The 22,025-nt window shown below is 46.5% G+C and overlaps 1 protein-coding gene across 1 annotated transcript in view; it reads left to right on the top strand.

Annotated features, from left to right (window-relative positions):
• The window catches only part of LOC148220137 (sorting nexin-2-like), a 165,761-nt gene that overhangs the window by 116,091 nt on the left and 27,645 nt on the right, over positions 1-22,025 (top strand). The window lies entirely within an intron of this gene.

A 22,025-nucleotide genomic window follows, 5' to 3' on the forward strand; every position in this document is an offset into this window, starting at 1 on the left:
AAAATGTCCCAAGGACCATTTTGTGGTCCATACTTTCCTGTAAAGTAATATTTAAAGACAAAACAGTCACCAGCTGAAGCCTGGTTCCCATCGAAATCTCACCAAATGTTGGGTCTGCCTGATGTAGTTTGGAATTTTCGAAGATGATGGGGTTTGATGTTCCTCGCTTGTCATTATTGGGGCTGGGTGGAAGGCAGCTTTTGGTTTGTTGTCTGTGACCGGAGCTGAAACTGGGCTGCGGTAGAAGTTTTTTGGCTGCTGTTGTTGTTTTTGTTGCCTTTGGGGTTTGTGGTAGTTGTTGTGGGCGTTTTGGGTGGGTGATTTGTCAGGGCAGTCTTTTATAAAATGTCCAAGTTCCCCACAGTAGAAACAAGGAGCATTGTCTTTGGAGACCATCGCTGCAAAGGTCCAGAGACTCCATCAGCAATGCCCTTGGCAACTGCTTTGGCCACTGTGTTTTCAGTGGACATGTGGTGTGTGCAGCTTTCCACCATCTGCTCGATGGTGGGGTCAGTGTCTATAGGTAAAGCTCTTAAAATGGTTTTGCATTGTTAATTTGCATTGCTTAAAGCAAGTTTTCTTAAAAGTTCTTTTTGCGCTTCTGTGCTCTCAATTTGTTTTTCAAGAGCATCCTTGAGCCTGTCTACAAATTTTATAAAAGTCTTGTCTATTCCCTGCTTGATATTGGAAAAATGCAAGCTAGGAATAGAGTTGTCAGGGGTAAGAAGGAATGAAGTTTTGCTGCATTAGCAATGTCCTGCAGTGTTTCTTCAGGATTAGTTAGCTTGTTCTGAGGGTTTAGAAAATTCGTTTTCACCAGTGAGTTGTTCAACAGTAAAATTCTGTCGATTGGGATCTTTTGAATACTTATCAGATAGTATTTTTAGTTGTTTTTCCAATGCTTTTCCCATAACATAAATTCGGCCGGCGACAGAAGGCAAGTAGCTAGATTTTTGAGATCATGGGGAACCATGACAAAAGCAGCAAAAAAGGCTTCTAAAAATTTCTAAAAATGTGTGCTGATCTGCCATGTTCTTTTGCAATTTTTGCCAATTCTGTCACTTTTTTCATGTCAATTGATTGCCATTCTGATCTGTTTGAGGATCCTCCTCTGCGGCCTCGTTTATAAATCACAGGAAAGGCAGAGATTCTTTGGGCTAATTGCTAATCGCCAATTTCCATCTTGGGTTGTTTGCATTTTTGCGGTGGCCCATATATCTGGTTCTTCTGAATCAGAGGCAGTGGAATCACTGCCGCTGTATTCAGAGGAAGAATGGCGTCTTCTTCGGGCACGACGCTTTTTAGAACGCAGGGGGGAAGGTTGAAGGAGGGGGCTTGGGCACGGAAGGGGTCTGAAAGTGTCGAAGGATGTGTGTGTGTTCATTGCATGGTTTGGCCACAAGGTGGCGAAGGCGCAGCAGTCGCAGTTGTGCCAGGCGTGCATCTTTGCTGCGGTGGGGGGGCTGCACAAGAGGTGCAGTTGAAATCGAATACGTGCTGGAGGATGGGTGGGTGTGGGGCTGCCGCGCAGGGGGAGTCGTTAGGAGGGCGCATCACCTGTTTCGGGGGATGAAAGTGCAATGGGACTGCGCTATTGGGGGGATAGGGGTTTTGGGGAGAGCGGGGATGTTTGTTGGGTGTACGGCTGGATTCGTGGACTGAACTGGGACAGGAGAAGGAGCAGAGGGATGCACGGGGGCCGAGGAAGCATGAAGGGAAGGCGGTAAAACATTTCTGGGGGCAGAAACGGGGACAGGGAAGACTTCGGGAGCTGGGGGCTGGAGGAAGCATTGTGGGGTAGGAGTAGGGGACGAACCGTGGTGGGCAAACACAGGGTTGTGTGACGAGGTGTTGAGAATTGTTTGTGTAACTTATGGAGTATCAGAGTTAAGGGAAACAGATTGTGCATGGCATGGGGGATGGGATAGAGAGGGGTGAAGGGCAGTTGCCAAGGGGACAGGGTCTGGAGGGGGTGGGAGGGGAAATCGAGGTGGGAGCGGCGTTTGGAGCTGTGTGAACTGAGAGGGGCTGGGCTACAGAGGTGGGCGGGTGAGTGACAGCTTGGGGGTGTGGAAAACTTGCTGTGTGAAGCGCGGGGTTTGAAAAACCGTGTATCAAAGAAAGTTTCTATAGTTACCTTATCAGTTGTTTGGGGGAGGGGTGGTGCTGAGGAGAAAGAGATAACAGGGGGCCCGCGCGGAGGTGGGATGTCGAAGGGGGGACAATTTCGAAGCACAGAAGTGGGAGGGGAAGGATTTTCAAGGTTAGGGGAATTCGCGCTTGTGTGAGCAAAGAAGTGTGTATTTAGTGAGGATGCCGGTGTGTGTAGGGGGATGGGCAGAGGGTCCGTGGCTGGGTTACAGGCAGCTGTGGGGGACGCGTTGTGGGGGGGCAGGGAGGCAGCTGCGGGGAGGTGAGTTTGTGTGGGCTGGAGGGTGCCTGTGCTGGGTTGCAGCTGCGTTATGGGGTTAGAGACGGGAGGGTCTGCGGTTTGAGGAGGATGGGGGTATTTTGGGACTGGATGTGGGGTTTGGGAAGGCGGGTATTGGTTTAGGGGCGAAGCAGGGAGAAAAGTTGGAGAGGTGGCTCTGTGTGTGTGACCTTGTGTGTGGATAGGAATGTCAATTTCCATGGGGACAGGACTTTTAGGGGTAGGGAGTGAGGGGGGGGGCAGGGGTCTGGGTTGTGGCTGGGAGCACTGCTGTAAGGGAAGGAGGGGGTGAAACGGGGGGGGGCAGGAGCCGAGGAATTGGAGACAGGGGATTTTGGAGGATCGGGGGTGAGAGGAATGTTGAATTTGTCTTTACAAATGAGTTGTGGATCAGCCTGTAGATAAGGCTAGCACTGAGAGATAAAAGAAACAATGGGATGGATTCCACTGATTGATGAATGGAAAGAGATATTTGCCTTTACAAACAAACTGTAGGGCTGCTGATAAATGAAATTGGATATCGAAAGATGAAAGAAGCAACGGGGGGGGGGAAACTATGAATTCTGTAAGAATTAAAAATTAAAAGGGAGGGTTATACATTAGAGGGGAATCTTGGGTATCAGGCGTTCCGGGAAGTCTGTGCCTCTCAAGTACCTAAGCCAATGGGGAAAGAGAGAGGGAAATGCGGCCGGGAAAATAGGATAAAAAGGAGGCTGCGTCCTCCAAAAATTTGAGAGATCCCAGGGGAATGTCCCATGGCCTCTCCCTTTATTCGAATAAAGCAAAAAGGACTCCTCTGTCTCCTTTTTGGACATAAACCTCTGGTGTTTGTGGATTAATTTTCCTGACAGGGGGGGTGTGTGGGGGGATTTGGGTATTGTCGGAGGGGATAAGGAGGGAAGAGAGTGGGGGGAGGGTAGGGACAGTATTCTTTTTGAGTTTTCGTCTTGCTCTTATGATATGTTGAAAAAGAGGAATGAAAGAGGTCACAGAAAAATCAGCATTTGCTTGGCATTCATAGATTTTCGTGCCAACAGTGTCCCAGAAAGAATCCAAAAGGATAGTTTGGTTATTAAAGTTGGAAAAGTGAGTGGAAATCCATTTTATAAATCTTTTCAGGACAGTTTTAGAACAAGAGCGTTTTGAAAAAGAGAAATTGTCAGCAGATAAAGTTTGTTTTATTATATTATGAAGATCTCTTTCACTATGGGAAAGAATAATTTTAGAAAAGGGATTTCCCATAGGGACCCCAGGCCTAAAAAGAGAAAACAAACAAACAAACAAAAAAAAAAAAAAACAAAAACCGAAAACAAGATCCTAGCAGAAGAAAAGCTGATTATACTCACAAAGTTTATCTTCCACGGGTCGTCAAAGGCTGCTCATCAGGTGCTGGTCAACTTCAGTCCTGAGCGGGAAGTGTCTCAGGATTGTTGAAGTAAATTCAGCAAGTTAAGACCTTTAAAACAAAGTCTCACTCTCCGAATTTTTTGTGACTCCCAAAAACGGATGCAATCAATTTTTTGATGCCGTTTTGCAGAATGTGGGCAGAGTCCACTTGTGTTCGGGTGCCACTTGTCACTGGTGGGGTTTTCAGCGTCCCTTTTGGATCCCTGAGACTGCTTCTGCAGCCCTCAGTGACGGAGCACGTTCCCAAGCCTTGCCCAGATAGAATTTTGGCTCGCGGTGAGTTCTCAGACCAGCGGGGAAAAGAAACCAGCAGATGTAGAAAGGCACAAATCCATACTTTATTCTATGAAGGTATCCTATCTAGCATATACCAACGGCTATTGTTTTACAGGGGTTTTTATATCTTTTGAGGATTTTATAATTTGCACCAATTACCAAGGGAATTCTACTTTCTAACCAATCCCTGAGGGATTTTACACTCAAAGCTGGCCTATGGATACTAAAAGAGGATGAACCACTAATACTGAAGATAGATAAGAGGGTCTTCCAAGGGGGGGAAGCTAAATTCCTTTTGTATTCGTCATTTCACAAGCCATTTCTTATCTCTAAGCTATGATTTTCCAAGGAGCTTGTTCTGAGGATGCAGAGAAACTTTCTTCTGTGTTTTCTGCTCCCTCCACATGTCCTTTTCCTTTTCCTATATTAAAATTAATGGATCTTGTGGCTTCCTCCCACTTTCCTTTTGCCACTCTGGATGATTTCTTAGGGTGAAAAACTATTCAACATAGGGAACTTCATCCCACTTATTCTTCCTTCTGCAAAATAACACTAATTGTAATATGGTATAGTGTAATCTTCCATCCTTATGCCACTTCAATTGATTTTCCAATGTGTACAGTGGCCACCACTGATTACAATATTTTATAGTTTTTCTCGTGTAAGGGGATCACTCCTAATTTGTATCTGATGTTTCAAGATACATCCCAGAGGTGACACCTGTGATGCCTCTTTTGAGGTTTTGTTCCACATTATAACCAATTGCCATTTAGGAGCTCCTAGAAGGGACTCTGATTCTTGCTTTTGAAGGGACTCTAACCCTTCCCTGTTCCCACCTTAGGTACCTTTAAACCGAACCCTGGGTAGCTTTTGCTGCTCCTTACAGGCAGGTTAGCAGTTAACACCTTTAAAGTAAAGAATGCCTTTATCTTACCAGGGGTCCTTTGGACCAGGGATCAAAGGTTGTCCCCGAGAATCCCTCGGTGACGACTCAGATCCGTTGAAATTCAGGAGTATATTTCACCTGGGTCGCCAAAACTGTTACCAAAAATTTGATAAAAAAAACCAACTCCTTAACACCAATGTAGCATTAAGAGGCAGACATTCTTTATTCTGCTGGATGCATGGGGGGATAGCTCCTCCCACTGCCAAATGTCTGAAATATTGGAATAAGACTCTCCAACACTGAAGTTGTGTTAAAGTGATGCCTTTTTCTGGTCCTAAGTTCATGAGTCAGACACAGTTAGGAGATAAAATGTGGTTACCTTTATAAAGAATCATTTCTGGTGCACAACATGCTGAGATAGACACTGAAAATGCACCGAAGGTGCACCCCGTGATATAAAGCGGGCACAGTTTTATAAGTTTAGCAAATTACCATAACTGGCAAGAATCCCCAATTAGAGACACAAGTGATGAGGTAATTCCTCCCTTGGTTCGACCCTCTTCTGTAACCCCCTTTAGATACTAGCAAAACTTTGTTTATGGGAAAGTGTCTCGAGAAGATGGTTTAACTTTAGTTCTCAGAGGAAGCAAGACTAGGATTGGGGCCTTTAGGAATATGTTTTGTCTTTCTATCTAACAGAGTTGGTGGAATGCTAGCTATGAATCTATGTTGTTATACAATAATTGGCTACAGAGCTACAAATATATATGAAGAATATATAAATATATCAAAGCAAAAAGGCAAAAATCAGTTTGGCATCAAAAGAGAGCATCGTTTATTCAGGCCTGAGGTTCATGAAGGAAATTCTAACCCCACATGGACACATGATTCTAGAAGTGTGTTGCTTAAAGTTTCACGGAAACAGTAAAAATTGAATTAACCTTTTTGGTATCATGGGGAAAGTGGGCAGAGAAAGAAATTTGCCTTTTTAAAAAATTAATTGAAATTTATGCCTTAGAATAGTGAACTTAAGTATTGCAAGTCTGACAGGTGTCTTCAAGCATACCTGTAGTTGTCTCCAGTGAAAATGTTGGTTATCACCCTTCCAGTAAGCGCTATTTTCTAGTAGCAAAGTTCAAAAGAAAAACCTGTTTGCCATGTCAGATAGTAGTTGCTATTGACTATCAGAACAAGCAATGAAAATTTGAGCAATCTAATCTATGAAATAGTTTCACTGCAACTCTTAGCTTCTTTAGGAAGAAAAATAAGGATCTGGTGGCCATATCTAATGGAGGATGGAGACAATACATTATGTTTACAATATCGATGTAGTCAAACTTTCATTTAAGTCCCAGTCTATATAACTTTCTAGTACGGTTTCCGAGCAATTTGTGCCTGTAATGGGGCCATTTTGGTACTTTACAGCTGAGGCATGAGCAAACCTAAAGCTCTGCAAAAAATACAAATGCTGTTAATGATGTTCTGTTATTACATCTTAATTGTCAATATTGAATAGTTTCCCATGCTTCCATGGTATTTTGAGGTATTAAGTTTCTGCAAACCATTCTTCTAAATGTATGACACTTTCTGTTACTATATAATATTAAAATCAGTTATGATAAACTTGCAGCAGTTTTTAGTGAATGACAACTGTAGAAAATTCCATCTTCAACTTATTCGTACAATCAATGTTTTTTAGATTGTCTTGGTTTGAAAGACAGGTATGGTCTAAGGAAAGGCAGGAGCCCCTTTTCTGCGATGCAGAGTGCAACCCCCCTCCCTTTTAATTATTTTAGGTCCAATTCAGACACCTTCAGGCAGGAGATATGGGGATGAGAATAACAGTTCTTTACTGGTATTTAACAAAGCAGAAAAAACAACAACAGCTATAAAAATTGGCGACAGAAACAGTCTAGCTCCGCTCCAGTCCCTTCTGGCCGCAGGCCGTCTCCCTGTGCTGTTACCGGTGCTGTGGGGGCAGGGCAGGTCCCGCGCAGTTGAAGAGGGCTGGGTGATGGCGGCCGCCGCCCAGGGGTGAGAGGGGATGGGGAAAGTTACTCCCCCCTCACGGTGTCGGTCGTGGTGCTCAGCAGAGTGTCCGGAGGTAGTAGGGTGAGCTAGGAGAGCAGCAGAGCGATGTCCAAAGGCAGGGAGCGTGGATCTCAGTGCTGGGATGGCAGGGGAAGATGCCAGAGCAGAGCCCAGGTTGTCTTCCCACTCCAACGAGCCAAGCGAGAGAGCGAGCCCAGCTCCAGACCCCCCTATCCCACCTTTCCTTTTCCGGTTCCCCCCCCCTCCCCCTCCAGCCACCCCCCTACGAGAGAACATTATCTGTCGTTTTAAGGTGTAGCCACAATTACTTAGCATAACAATGGGAGAAATTCCACAGAAAGAAAAGCGAAGCATTCAACCCCCAACATTATCCACCCCTGAATTTCTCCCATACTAATATGCTATATCAAATTAAACTGTTACATTATATATACATACATGCAGTTAGAGACATAGGCACAGTACTATAGGTATTTCACCCTAAAACAAGGTCTCCTTGGGGTATGCATCTGGTCTCTCCATTCTTTTGCATCACCCACCAGGTGCAACCTGGTCCTTGAGCGAATACAACTCCATGGATGGGATTGTCTTTGCTGGAGGCAGGATTCACCCAAACAGTTTTTCCTAGCATACCTCTCATGTGTACCACTGGAACGTTATCTCCATCTGATATTCCCAAGGGCTCAGATTGGGCAGGGCCTGCTTGGTTAGTGGAACCTCGGGTGTTCACTAACCAGGTGGCCTTTGGTAGATTAATCTCCCAGTTCTTGAAAGTTCCCCCACCCAGTGCCTTCAAGGTGATTTTAAGCAGGCCAATGCACCGTTCAACTTTCCCTGCAGCTGGTGCATGGTAGGGGATATGGTACACCCACTCAATGCCGTGTTCTCTAGCCCAGGTGTTTATAAGGCTGTTCTTGAAATGAGTCCCATTGTCTGACTCAATTCTCTCAGGGGTACCATGCCTCCAAAGAACTTGTTTTTCCAGGCCCAGGATGGTGTTCCGAGCAGTGGCATGAGGCACAGGGTAGGTCTCCAACCATCCAGTGGTGGCTTCCACCATGGTCAGTACATAGCGCTTGCCCTGGCGGGTTTGAGGCAGTGTGATGTAGTCAATCTGCCAGGCCTCTCCATACTTATATTTGGACCATCGCCCCCCATACCAGAGGGGCTTCACCCGCTTGGCTTGCTTGATGGCAGCGCATGTCTCACAGTCATGGATAACTTGAGAAATACTGTCCATGGTTAGATCCACCCCTCGGTCTCGTGCCCACTTATATGTGGCATCTCTGCCCTGATGACCTGAGGCATCATGGGCCCATCGAGCCAGGAACAACTCTCCCTTGTGCTGCCAGTCTAAATCTATCTTCGACACCTCTATCTGTGCAGCCTGATCTACCTGCTCATTGTGTCGGTGTTCCTCATTAGCCCGACTCGTGGGGACATGGGCATCTACGTGACGGACTTTCACAGGCAACTTCTCTACCCGGGTGGCAATGTCTTTCCATTCATTGGCAGCCCAGATTGGTTTTCCCCTACGTTGCCAGTTAGCCTTTTTCCACCTTTCCAGCCATCCCCACAGAGCATTGGCTACCATCCATGAATCAGTGTAAAGGTAGAGTTTTGGCCACTTCTCTCTTTCAGCAATGTCCAGGGCCAGCTGAACAGCTTTGAGTTCAGCAAGTTGACTCGATCCACCTTCTCCTTCGGTAGCTTGTGCAACCTGTCGTGTGGGGCTCCATACGGCTGCTTTCCACTTCAGGTTCATCCCCACGATGCGGCAGGAACCATCAGTGAAAAGAGCATAGCATGTTTCATCTGCTGGCAGTTGGTTATATGGTGGGGCTTCTTCGGCCCGGGTCACCTGTTCCTGTTCCTCTTCGTTGGCAAGGCCAAAGTCTTCCCCTTCCGGCCAGTTGGTAATTATCTCCAAAATCCCAGGGCGATTCGGGTTTCCAATACGGGCACGTTGTGTGATGAGGGCAATCCATTTACTCCATGTGGCGTCAGTGGCATGGTGGGTTGAGGGAACCTTTCCTTTAAACATCCACCCCAGCACTGGCAGTCGGGGTGCCAGGAGGAGTTGTGTTTCTGTGCCAACCACCTCTGAGGCTGCTTGGACCCCTTCATAGGCGGCCAAGATCTCCCTCTCCATCGGAGTGTAGTTGGCCTCGGACCCTCTGTAGCTTCGGCTCCAGAACCCCAGTGGTCGGCTTCGCGTCTCACCAGGCACCTTCTGCCAAAGGCTCCAGGACAGACCATGGTTCCCGGCTGCAGAGTAGAGCACGTTCTTCACATCTGGTCCCGTCCTGACTGGGCCAAGGGCTACTGCATGAGCAATCTCCTGCTTGATCTGGGCAAAGGCTTGCTGCTGCTCAGGGCCCCAGTGGAGATCGTTCTTCTTGCGGGTGACCAGGTAAAGAGGGCTCACAATCTGGCTGTACTCAGGAATGTGCATTCTCCAAAAGCCTATGGCACCTAGGAAGGCTTGTGTTTCCTTCTTGCTGGTTGGTGGAGACATTGCAGTGATCTTATTGATGACCTCACTGGGGATCTGGCGCCGTCCATCTTGCCACTTTACTCCCAGGAACTGGATCTCTTGGGCAGGCCCTTTGACTTTGCTCTTTTTAATGGCGAAGCCAGCTCCCAGCAGAATCTCAATGATCTTTTCTCCTTTCTGAAATACTTCCATTGCCGTATCCCCCCACACAATGATGTTGTCAATGTACTGCAGATGTTCTGGAGCTCCACCCTTCTCCAGTGTAGCCTGGATCAGCCCATGACAGATGGTGGGGCTGTGTTTCCACCCCTGGGGCAGTCGGTTCCACATGTATTGCACACCCCTCCAGGTGAAAGCGAACTGAGGCCTGCACTCTGCTGCCAGAGGAATGGAGAAGAATGCATTGGCGATGTCAATGGTGGCGTACCACTTTGCTGCCTTGGACTCCAGCTCGTACTGCAGTTCCAGCATGTCTGGCACAGCAGCACTCAGCGGTGGAGTCACCTCATTCAGTGCACGATAGTCTACGGTCAATCTCCATTCTCCTTCCAATTTACGCACAGGCCAGATGGGGCTGTTGAAGGGTGAGTGGGTTTTGCTGACCACCCCTTGGCTCTCCAGCTCACGGATCATCTTGTGGATGGGGATCACGGCATCTCGATTCGTCCGGTACTGCCGGCGGTGCACTGTTGAGGTAGCAATTGGCACCTGTTGCTCTTTCACCCTGAGGAGTCCCACTGCAAATGGGTTTTCTGATAGCCCAGGCAGGGTGTTCAACTGCTTAATGCCCTCTGCTGCCACAGCAGCTATTCCAAAAGCCCACCTGAGTCCCTTTGGGTCTTTGTAATAGCCATTCCTGAGGAAGTCTATGCCTAGGATACATGGTGCCTCTGGGCCAGTCACAATTGGATGTTTCTGCCACTCTTTCCCAGTCAGGCTCACCTCAGCCTCCAGCAGAGTCAATTCCTGAGATCCCCCTGTAACCCCAGCAATTGAAACAGGTTCCTTCCCGACATGTCCTGATGGTATTAATGTACATTGTGAACCAGTGTCAACCAATGCTCTGTCTTCCTGTGGCTCTGATGTGCCAGGCCATCGGATCCACACCGTCCAAAAGATCCGGTTTTCCCGTGCCTCTCCCTGGCTAGAGGCAGGGCCCCTCTAGCCCTGGTTATTATTTCTCTCCTGGGCATACATACTGGAGGTTCCTTCAAGGGGATCTGACAGATCATCCTCCCTTCTGTAATACCCTGCACCTCCATGGGAGGCTGAGGCTACCCTCACTTTAGTGGAGTTCCCTCTGTTGGTGTTCCCCTCCCTGAGTTGGCGCACCCGTGCTGCCAGGACAGAAGTGGGTTTCCCATCCCACCTTCTCATGTCTTCCCCGTGGTCACGTAGAAAAAACCACAGGTCAGCACGTGGGGTGTACCCTCTCTCCCTAGCTGGGGGGCGTTGGGCTCTACTTTTGGGGTCCATGACTCACACTGGTGCTGCACTGATCTTCCTCACCTCTTCCCTTATCTCCTTCATCTCCTCCTTAAACTCCTCTCTGAGGTCCTTAGCCACAGCAGAGACATGAGCCTGCACTGGGCCAGCCATCATACTCTGATAATTCCTGAGCCTGTTGGCAACAGAACCCACTGTCACTTGGTTGGTATCAGCATCAATCATTGCAATAAAGGGGGTATATTGAGATAGGCCCAGGTTTGCCAGATTCCACAACATCTGCCCTGTGCACCTGACCTTGTCAGGGTCATTGTCATGCTGTCCATCCCTCCCAAAGAGCACCTCCAGTACTGCCACTTCTCTCAGCTTTTGGATCCCTTCCTCAAGGGTATTCCAACACGTTCTCTGGTGGTACTCCTGCATTCTTTCCCTGTGGACAAATCTCTCTCTCACACTCATTAAAAGTCGCTCCCAGAGGGAAAGGAGACCTGTCTCCCTTACAAATACCTGGTCCACACCTGAGTCCTGGGTCAAGGCTCCCAAATTCCTTGCCTCAGTACCATCCAGTTGCACACCTGTACCCATAAGGTCCCAGACCCGCAGTAACCAGGTTGTAAAAGCCTCACGGCCCCGTCGTACAATGTCTTTTCGCAGGTTACGGAGACTCTCGTATGACAGGGACTCGGTGATGATCTCAACTTCTGGCTCCCCTGCTGGTTGTGAGGGGCCCCCTTCCTGACCCTTATTATCTAGGTGCCTTGTTTTCATCTTAGACTTCCTAGTTTCCACAGGGGCAACTGCTGCTGGCTGTGAGTGCCCTTGCAGTTCAGCTGGAACCTGGACAGATGTAACATCTGTGGGTCCCACTGCTGCACCACCAGAGTCTCCCTCTTTAAGGCAGGGGGAGGGTTTCTCACCAGCTGGGGAGAGGTACTCCTTCAGCATCTGGCCCATCTCACGTATCTCCTTTGCTAGCACCCCCACCCATTCTGGGTGGTTCCTTTTCGAGGTGGGCAGTGGAGCAGGGTCAAACTCTGGGGTAATATCCCTAGTCTCTGGGATAGGATCAGGCTCTGGGGTAACCTCCCTAGTCTCTGGGATAAGATCAGGCTCTGGGGTAACCTCCCTAGTCTCTGGGTCAGGATCAGGCTCTGGGGTAACATCACTAATCCCTGGGGTAGGTATCAGGGTTGTTATCCAAGTCAATCTCCCCTTATCTCTGAATGTTAGATAGAACAGGTTTATCAGGGATATAAGCAACACTAGCCACAATATAATGTCATTAGCATTTAAAGTGGATTGGAACCCCTTGAAGACTGGTGGGGTGAACTTCAAAAACCCTGTGATGGGTTGAGAAAAAATTTCACCTGCTGCCACTTCCTCACAGTAAGTACCATTATTGAAGTAGCCCCAGAAACACACACTTAGAGTGTGATAGCTCTGAATCCATGTGGCCATCTTCCAGAGAAAATTAAAAATCCATGAATTCCTCAACTGATCAACCCACATAATAAACTGGATAATAGCCACAGTAACCTTGGTTATGAAACTCATGTTTAAAAAAGGGCTTGCAAATGGGAGAGATATAGCAGTGACCACATGGAGGCCAATCCAGGGTAAGCTGGACAGCATGGTGTCACCTACCACAAGCTTGGGTAATTTAAGAACTGTTATCCCCTTTTCTACCCCTCTCTCAATGCCCTCAGGCAATGCCCCACGTTGGGCGCCAAAATCTGTCTTGGTTTGAAAGACAGGTATGGTCTAAGGAAAGGCAGGAGCCCCTTTTCTGCGATGCAGAGTGCAACCCCCCTCCCTTTTAATTATTTTAGGTCCAATTCAGACACCTTCAGGCAGGAGATATGGGGATGAGAATAACAGTTCTTTACTGGTATTTAACAAAGCAGAAAAAACAACAACAGCTATAAAAATTGGCGACAGAAACAGTCTAGCTCCGCTCCAGTCCCTTCTGGCCGCAGGCCGTCTCCCTGTGCTGTTACCGGTGCTGTGGGGGCAGGGCAGGTCCCGCGCAGTTGAAGAGGGCTGGGTGATGGCGGCCGCCGCCCAGGGGTGAGAGGGGATGGGGAAAGTTACTCCCCCCTCACGGTGTCGGTCGTGGTGCTCAGCAGAGTGTCCGGAGGTAGTAGGGTGAGCTAGGAGAGCTACTCCTATGTGTTACAATTTAGTGGAATCCAATTTCTCAGTTTTACTATTTTTACATTCTCAGAGGAAAACTTAATGCAGACTACTTGACTTCTACACCTTTAGATTTAAATGGATTCCACTAAATTGTAACACATAGGAGTAAAGAAAATAGTTTATCCTTTTCTTCCCCTTGTACCCAGTTAAACTTTCAGCCTTTTAACCAATCTGTTTGCCCTTTGTTGGGGGTTGAATGCTTCCCTTTTCTTTCTGTGGAATTTCTCCCATTGTTATGCTAAGTAATTGTGGCTACACCTTAAAACGACAGATAATGTTCTCTCGTAGGGGGGTGGCTGGAGGGGGAGGGGGGGGGAACCGGAAAAGGAAAGGTGGGACGGGGGGGTCTGGAGCGGGGGACTCTCTCTCGCTTGGCTCGTGGAGTGGGAGGATAGCCCGGGGCTCCGGTCTGGCATCTCCCCTGCCATCCCAGCACTGAGATTCACGCTCCCTGCCGTTGGACATCTCTCTGCTGCTCTCCCATCTCACCCTACTATCTCCGGACACCCTGCTGAGCACCACAACCGACACCGTGAGGGGGAGTCACTTTCCCCATCCCCTCTCTCCCCTGGGCCGCGGCCGCCATCACCCAGCCCTCTTCAACTGCGCGGGACCTGCCCTGCCCCCACAGCACCGGTAACTGAGTGCAGGGAGAGGGCCTGTGGCCAAAAGGGACTGGAGCTGAGCTATACTGTTCTGTTCTGTTGTCAATTTTTATAGCTGTTGTTGTTTTTTCTGCCTTGTTAGATATCAGTAAAGAACTGTTACCCTTATCCACACATCTCCTGCCTGAAGGCTTCTGATTTGGACCTAAAATAATTAAAAGGAAGGGGGTTGCATTCCGCATCTCAGGAAGGGGGCTCTTGCCTTTCCTTAGACCATACCTGTCTTTCTAACCAAGACACCCTTATTTGTCATTCATTTCCAGCTGCCCAGAGCGGTTAACATCCAGGCTCTGAGTGGAGCAGGAATATTGAGGATGGTAAACAAGGCTGCTGATGCTGTCAACAAAATGACAATTAAGATGAATGAATCAGATGCAGTAAGATCTATTTTTTTTTTACTTGAATAATGAATGAATCAAATTAATGAAGCTCAACAATTGCATTTTAAAGCTGTAGACACAGAAAATAAGACAGTAATCTGCTTTATTGGCTTGGATTCTTAGCTATATCAATTGACCATCGTAGCATAATTTACTTCTTTAAAACAAGGAATGCTGTTGGTAATATAAATTATAATGCTAGATTTTTTCCTCTTTTGTCAGTGGTTTGAAGAAAAACAGGAGCAATTTGAGAATCTGGATCAGCAACTTAGGAAACTTCATGCCAGTGTTGAAGCATTAGTCTGCCACAAAAAAGGTAGCTTGACTTTTACATGACTGCATGAGCTTAAGTGCTTTGACCTTTAGAAAATGTTAATGAAACAGGAACTTCGTATGTCAAAACTCTTAACCAGCAAATAGTTTTACAGTAAATTTCAATGCAAAAGTCTTCGAATGCTACCTTTTTGTTTAAACTGCTCTAGCATTTCTGGTATATCTGTACATCTGTTTTCAATCTTAATTTTATCAAAAATATATATCATACCTTCCATTGAACTAGAAAGTTACTGTATTGATCAGCATGGCTTTTTTTTCTTACAGTGATTTAATAGTATAACTAATAAGTGATATGCTACAGTAGACATTGTTAAATGTATCTAGATCACATGGTGGCACCTGAAACCAAGGGGACAGACAGGTGCTTTTAGGGATCTTTGCCAGAATGATGACAGCACTAAGTCATAGTTACATTTGAAGATTTATTTTACTTAACAGGATTTTATTATTAGTATAGAATATAATTTGTAATCAGAATAATACAAGATTTCTGTAAGCAGAATCAGTGCAGTACAATTTTACAAGTAGCATAGTGTTACCAAAAAATCAGTAAAAATAAAAATGCCTTAACACCAAGGTAACATTAAGAAGCAGGCATTCTTTATTCGGCTGGATGCACGAGGGTATAGCTCCTCCTAAAGTCACGCATGCTGAGTAGAGGAAAGTTCCTGTTTAGATACATATTTTACATACATGATCATTGATTGTCCCAGAATAAACGTATATGGATAACCATTTCGCCAAAATCATTAACATATGTTCCTTCCTCTTTATGCATGCGTTCTTCTGTCTTGAGGGTCTCTTTGGTGGTCCCTAGTGGTCAACGATCCCAAAGTCATACTTGACTACCCAGTGAACTGGTACAAGTTGGCACAAGTGGGCTGGTTGTTTTCCAGTTCTCCTTCTTACACAATGGACATTGTGCAGTTCCACGGACCAGTGGGTTTTGAAGAAGAAGCATTGTGTTATCTCACCAGGTGTAGAAAATTTTTCATCTGGCAACAGTAGTACAGAATTTTATAGCACCACTTTGCTTATGGTTTCTAATCACCTAGACCCTCTGCAGATCAGGTCACATCTTACTACTTGGTTTACTGTATCAACATAACAATCATAATCTAGATTTGAAAAACATAAAAGAACACTTGTCACTCAATCCTCGGAGGGAGCAGGTGACAGTGGAGGCACCCCTAGCCAGTGGAAGGTTACAGGTCTCACTATCCAGCAGCAGTTCTGGTCCAAGTTCCCATTTAGGATTTATAACTGCTCTGTTATGCTTCTCTATTCTGTGACGGAGTCACCAACAACACCTGGTTATCTGGGTGCCCAGGGCTTTCAAGGCCAGTAAGGAGGGGAGTGGTTAGCCTGGCACCCAGGAATCTTGAGGCCAGTAGGGTGGGAAAGAAGAAATCTAATTAATCTACTTGGTTCACAGGACCTTCAGGGCCTGATAATGAGGGGAAAGGGGGCTAATATGTGACCAGGTTGGTCACAGAGAATGTCTGTTTCCCTTATAAAATGACATTAGTTATACTAACCATATTACCAGGGATTGGGAGCAGGGGGTACCAGTCACACCCCACCCCCAACACCATCACAAACAGGGAAGGATGCCAGTGGTGATGGTACCATCACCTCTTGCCCATGACCTGAAACTTAGTAATTGGTTCATAAAGAGGACTCCACAACAGTAATGGGTCACTTGTTCTCTGAAGGCTGTTCATTTGAAGAGGGAGGAGAGTATAAAATATTAATTTTTAGTAGCCAATATCATAAAGATTTAAAGCAAGATATAATACAAAATAACATAATTCCAACAGCCATAGTAAGAGCTAATATTAACAGAACATGACAGGCCCATGGTCTGAAGTAAGGTAAACAAGACCACAGCCAAAACCAAGCAGTTCATAGACCTTCTGACAAGGGTTGCTCGAGTTATTTGGTGAAAGGTATGAACTTGTCATGATGCCTGAAGTTTTAGCTCTCATATATTTCAGATTCTGTACTGCATTAGTGTAACTGCGCTCATTACCTCGTGGTGCTTGTGGCTGCCGCGTGGTGGGGGAGGGGTCGGAGACAGACACGACACACTCCTCTGCTCGTTCAAGGACAACAGTGTCAGTTTATTCATAGAGGCTATTTTTTATAAGGGGTTCAAAATTCACACTCCTGACCATATCATCAGTCAAGGTCTTGGTGCTGCCCAACTCCTTTGTCCAATCATATGTCTGCAGCCTAGGTGGAACCTGATTGGATGAATATCCACTCGGGTCAGCCCATGGAACCAAGCCGGGTTTCCAAGGCAATCTGAAGCACAAGGTAAACTTGTGCTGCAACAACCGCCCTTTTATTTTTTTATTAAAATTGTAAAAATGCTCTCTGACATGTATTTGCAAGGGCCCATTGCAAACTAGGTTGCAGAAGACAGCATAGGTCTAATTATGAGATGAGGTTTCTCACTGGAGCTGCAGCATTCATAACTGAGGAGCTGTTAGGCGAGAACTATTAATCACAGACTCAGTGTTTAGAAGTTACAAGTTATGACACGGCCCGCCTTCTCCACCCTGCACCGACTCGCCCAGCTAGCTCCTGAAGGCGAGACCAGCGCCGAGAGTGGCCCACTTCCAGGATTCAGGGGAACCCAGAATGTGGGTAGGGCTCTGAACCCTAACGGCTGTACACACGTCCGGGGAGGAGCAAAGAATCGAGTCCTTCTGAGGTTCTGGGAAGCAGGATTTATTGAGGGAGGAAGGACAACTGGGATCGAGGGAAGGGAACCACAAAAGGCAGGGAACACAGGCGTGCAGCAACTTAAATAGGGGCCCTCCCCCAAGGGAGGGTACAATACAGCAACCAATCACTACAGTTTGGGAGTGTAACATAAGGCGGGGCTGATTATACATACAACCAATAGGGGGAAACATAGACTGGGAAATACATGTAACATCAAATCATATGCTAAGAAGGGGATGACTGATACAGAAGATACTAGAAGGATAGGAGGGGCTAGGAGGGATTGACAATCTCCGGGGCAGGGACTAGAGTGAGGGACAGGGAAGGTACTGGAAGGTGGGTTGGGACTTGGGTTGATTGATCAAGGGAAGGCGGGAATTAGGGCAACTGAATTATAACGGGGGGGGGGGGGAGGGTACAAACAATAGAACAAACCATCTAATAACAATAAAATAACGCAATACAACAAAGTTAGAAATTTGAAAACAAGACACAATATAACTTAAAATCATTTGTGCACCTTGAACGAAATTAGTAAGGTCAACTTATGCTTTACCATCTCCCACGATCTGCTAAGAATTTTGTTTTTCCTATGAGGTTTGGGAGACTTCTTCCGGATGAGACCTCCCTGTTTATCTCAAAGGAAAAGATATTGGTTTTTCAAAGCCAAATTAACTGGTCAAAATGACCTACTGTTATTTTTGAATAGTAATGCCTGGGGTTTAGGGTATATCACCTTTATCAGTCATGCTCCTGGCTTGATCAGGGGAAAGAACTTGGCTGAGAAAGGTTTTCCCTCCTTAAACTAAATCTATGAACAAGAGAACATTCAAACTTTCAAACTGAGAATATAACCTAATTCTATAAATAGAAACAGTTTGTAAATAGAACAACCATTTGTAAACAAAAAAAAGGCCTTATATGAACTTTTACTTCAGGAGTCCCAGATTTCCATGAGGTAAGTAAACAGGTTGTTTAAATCATCGTTCCACACTTGGCTCCACCACATCCGTTGAGGAGCCATCAGGGAAATGCTGCCTGTGGTCCCCATCAGTCCGTAGGGCAGGAGGGACACATCTGGCAGGTACCCAATGCGTACCCATGTCTGTGGAAACACACGCATGTCCCTGTCCCCAGGTAATGAGATTCCACGGACCTCCCTACCTATTGGTGACAAGACCTCGAACCATTACCTTGGGTTTGGGCAACTGATCATCCCTGGATGATTGTAATGATAAAAAATGGTTTATAATGACTGGGTTCTGGGACTTTTCTAATACTCTCAAATGATTCAGTGTATAGATAGCTTTAGCTACCCTGCTCTGTGAGGTCTCTCAACCATTCCTCTTTTCTGTTTTTCAAGTTTATGTTTTAAAGTGTTATGTGCTCTTTCCACTATGACTTGTCCTGTTGCTAATTTGGGGATACCAGTGTGGTGTGACACATCCCAGAGCTGTAGGAAATGTCTGTTTTCTGTGATATGTAAGCAGGATCATAGTCTGTTTTGATGGTACAGGGGATAACTAAAGTAGCAAAGGCGGAGCGCCAATGTGCGATGACATCCCGACCTTTTTCTCCTGTGTGTACTGTAGCCCATATTGCTGATGAGAAGGTATCAACTGAGACATGTACATATTTTAGACAGCCAAATTTAGGGATATGTGTTACCTCATTTGGCCAGATTTGCAAGGCATGCAGTCCATGAGGGTTTACACCCATTTGTGGTGGTGAAGTGTGGCTTTGGCAGTTAGCACAGGTGTTGACAATGTTATGAGCCTCTGTTTGACAGCTGGAATTGCCTCTGGAAGGCTCGAACACCTTTGTGAAAAAATTCATGTGATGCTTTTGCTTGTGCTAGTGTATCTGGTTGTTTATATATATATATATAAAAAGATGAGTCGAGCAATTGTAGTTTTTTCAGGGTTTTGGGCACAGAAGCCTTAAAAAGGATAAGTCAAGCAATTGTATTTTTTTTCTGGGATTGACACAGGTGGAGTAGTGGTGGAAACCATTGCATACATTTGTCTGGTAAAATCTGTATCAATAACACCAGGGTGTACAAAGACACCTTGCATAGTGTCACTGGGCTCTCCAATTAACAGTACACTCCTTTCCTGATAGGCTCCCAAACCTCGAGAGGGACCTTATGTACCTTTGAGGTGTTTATGGTTATTGCTATGGAGGTGTACACATCCACTTCAGCTGTTCCTCGAGTCCTTCCTGTGAACTGGTAACATAGGCTTGTACTGGGATATGGGAAATTACTTGTGTTATTGCGCATTCCCCTTTTGCGCTCAGATTACTGTTTCCCTGGTTCTTGAGAAACTGACCATTAGCATGAAATTTAGACCTACATACCTTGGTTGTATGTCTGATCTTTCCACATCTACTGCTGCTTTCATTTACTTCCTTCTGTCCTTGAGACGTTCTCTGTGGAAGAGACTTTTGGGACAGTTCACTTTCATGTGGCCTTGTTGTCCACACTTGAAACACTGAGGTATTAATTTTACAGCAGCTGTTATGGAACCTGCTAACATGGTCATTTTATGAGAATCAGATCCAACCTTAGCACAGGCATTTATCAAATAATTTAATGATGAGTTTTCATTAGGTATCAGTTCTATGACCTTTTGGCAGTCTTCATTAGCATTGTATTTTGCCAATTGTAAAACTTAATGATTCCTTATTTCAGCATTAACAATTTGTTTTTCCATGGCAGCTTGTAATCTTTCTATAAACTGCAGATATGGTTCTTTGACCCTTTGTCTGATTTTGGAATACATTTGGGTTGAGTTTGCTATGTTCATTACTTTGAACAGTGCCTGCAATCCTAAATCTTTCACCTGTGCCAGTACTAGAGGATGCAGCCTGGCTTGGAGCTTTGGATTCCCCACTGGTGGTAGACCCATAAGTTGAGGGACCCCTGCCTGATAACATGGGTCATCATGTGGAACCTGTAGATATTTAACTCCTGATTTTCTGCACTGCTTTTCCACACCGATTAAGAAACCATGCATTGGACAGTGTTAAACATTAGTTTTGCCCACTGCTTTACATCAAAGGCAACTACCTCCTCAGTGGTTAAGAATCGTATTGTATTAGCAATGGCAGGAGAACCCAGACAGCGTTTGGTCACAAGCTGACGTAGTTTGGAGAGAACTGGCCATTGAAAAGGAGTATACTTGTCAGGACTAGTTCCATTGCCCCTTATTGCTGGATTAACTCCCTGTGTGCCATCCCCAGGCTCCCAACTTCCCCACATAGGTACATCAATGAGACCTGCTTCCTCATAGTCCTTATTCATGACAGCAGCATGCTTTATCTTTTGCCACATGCTCAGAGGATCAGGCAAGGGTGTCGGCAACAAAGCAGCTGCAGTGATATTGTGTTGCTCTGCAGAGGGACGATGGCTCTGGCTTTCTCTGCTGATATCCCTTAAGTCCCTGGTCAGTATATAAAGCTCCAACTCCTGCAGGGGCAGTGCACTCGGGACAATGGTGCTGCTCTTCGCCAGTGCTGCTTCTCCAGGAATTTCTGGTGATACACTTCCCTGACACAGCCATGAAGGCTGGATCAGGGATGGTGGCACCCCCCCGGAGGCTGGACTGGGGGCGGAGCCATGGTCCACAGAGGCTGGGTCTGGGGGGAAGGCACGCCCCCCTAGCAGGGGCAAATGTACACCCTCCAGAGTCTGGGTCGAGCGCAGAGCCATCCCTCACGGAGTCTGGGCCTGGAGTGGAGCCACACCCCACAGAGGCTGGGTGTGGGGGCAGAGCTACACCTCACAGAGGAGGCGCGGCTTCTTTTTTCCCACCAGCAGCCATGCAGTCGCCGCCATCTTGGGTATAAAAAAATGTGGTGAGTGCCATCTTGAGATGTTGGAGGAATCAAGGTGCAGTCCCCTCCAGTGGAGCAGGGTGACATGGCGTGCTCACCCAAAGCAGCAGTATGGGCTTTGCTGGCTATCACAGTCTCACAGCAGCCATGGCCAGCCGAAACTGGCACGGGGGGTTATAGAGAGACGGTTGGGCTGCCCTCACAGTTTTGCACAACTGTCATTTGTTTCTGAGTGGGAGTTTCGCAGCCGTTTGTGTCCTCCCTGCCCATCCTCCTCCCCCTTTCATTATTTAATTGTTTTAGTAAGTGCAGGATGATCTTGCAAGGTTTTATAACATTGATGGCTGTTTCATTGCCATCAGAGGTTGCTGTATGTATGTCTTTGCCAGCCCTCTTCCAAGTTAATAAGTCTAATGAAGTCCCTTCTGATATATCCAGTTCCTGGCTTTTGCACCATGTGAGCAGGGCTAATAAAGCCCACTTGTTGTAATTAATCCTTCTTTTTTTAAGGAAAAAAGTCCATACCTTCAGGATGGGGTATTCTGGTGTAGAAACTCATGCTCTTGTGGTCCCAACGGTGGTTCCAATCCTCTAGGGGGTTTCTGGAATCACATGGCAGCTCCGCCGTCTACCGCTGGCATTTTGCAGCAAATCCACTGTCCGCAGCAAATTCTGCCACCTTCTGCTGTCCCACCGGCTGATTCCTGGCTGTTCCCTGGGTCCTCTGTCTTCCTGCAAATCCATGGTGTATAAAGTGACTGAGTCCGTATCTCACATGGAGGCACCACTTGTAACTGCACTCGTTACCTCTTGGCACTTGTGGCCTCCACATGGTGGGGGAGAGATCAGAGACAGACACGACACACTCCTTAGCTCATTCAAG

This window comes from Sturnus vulgaris, chromosome W, assembly GCF_052056855.1.
Source record: "Sturnus vulgaris isolate bStuVul1 chromosome W, bStuVul1.hap1, whole genome shotgun sequence".
In the NCBI taxonomy this organism is placed as follows: Eukaryota; Metazoa; Chordata; class Aves; order Passeriformes; family Sturnidae; genus Sturnus; species Sturnus vulgaris.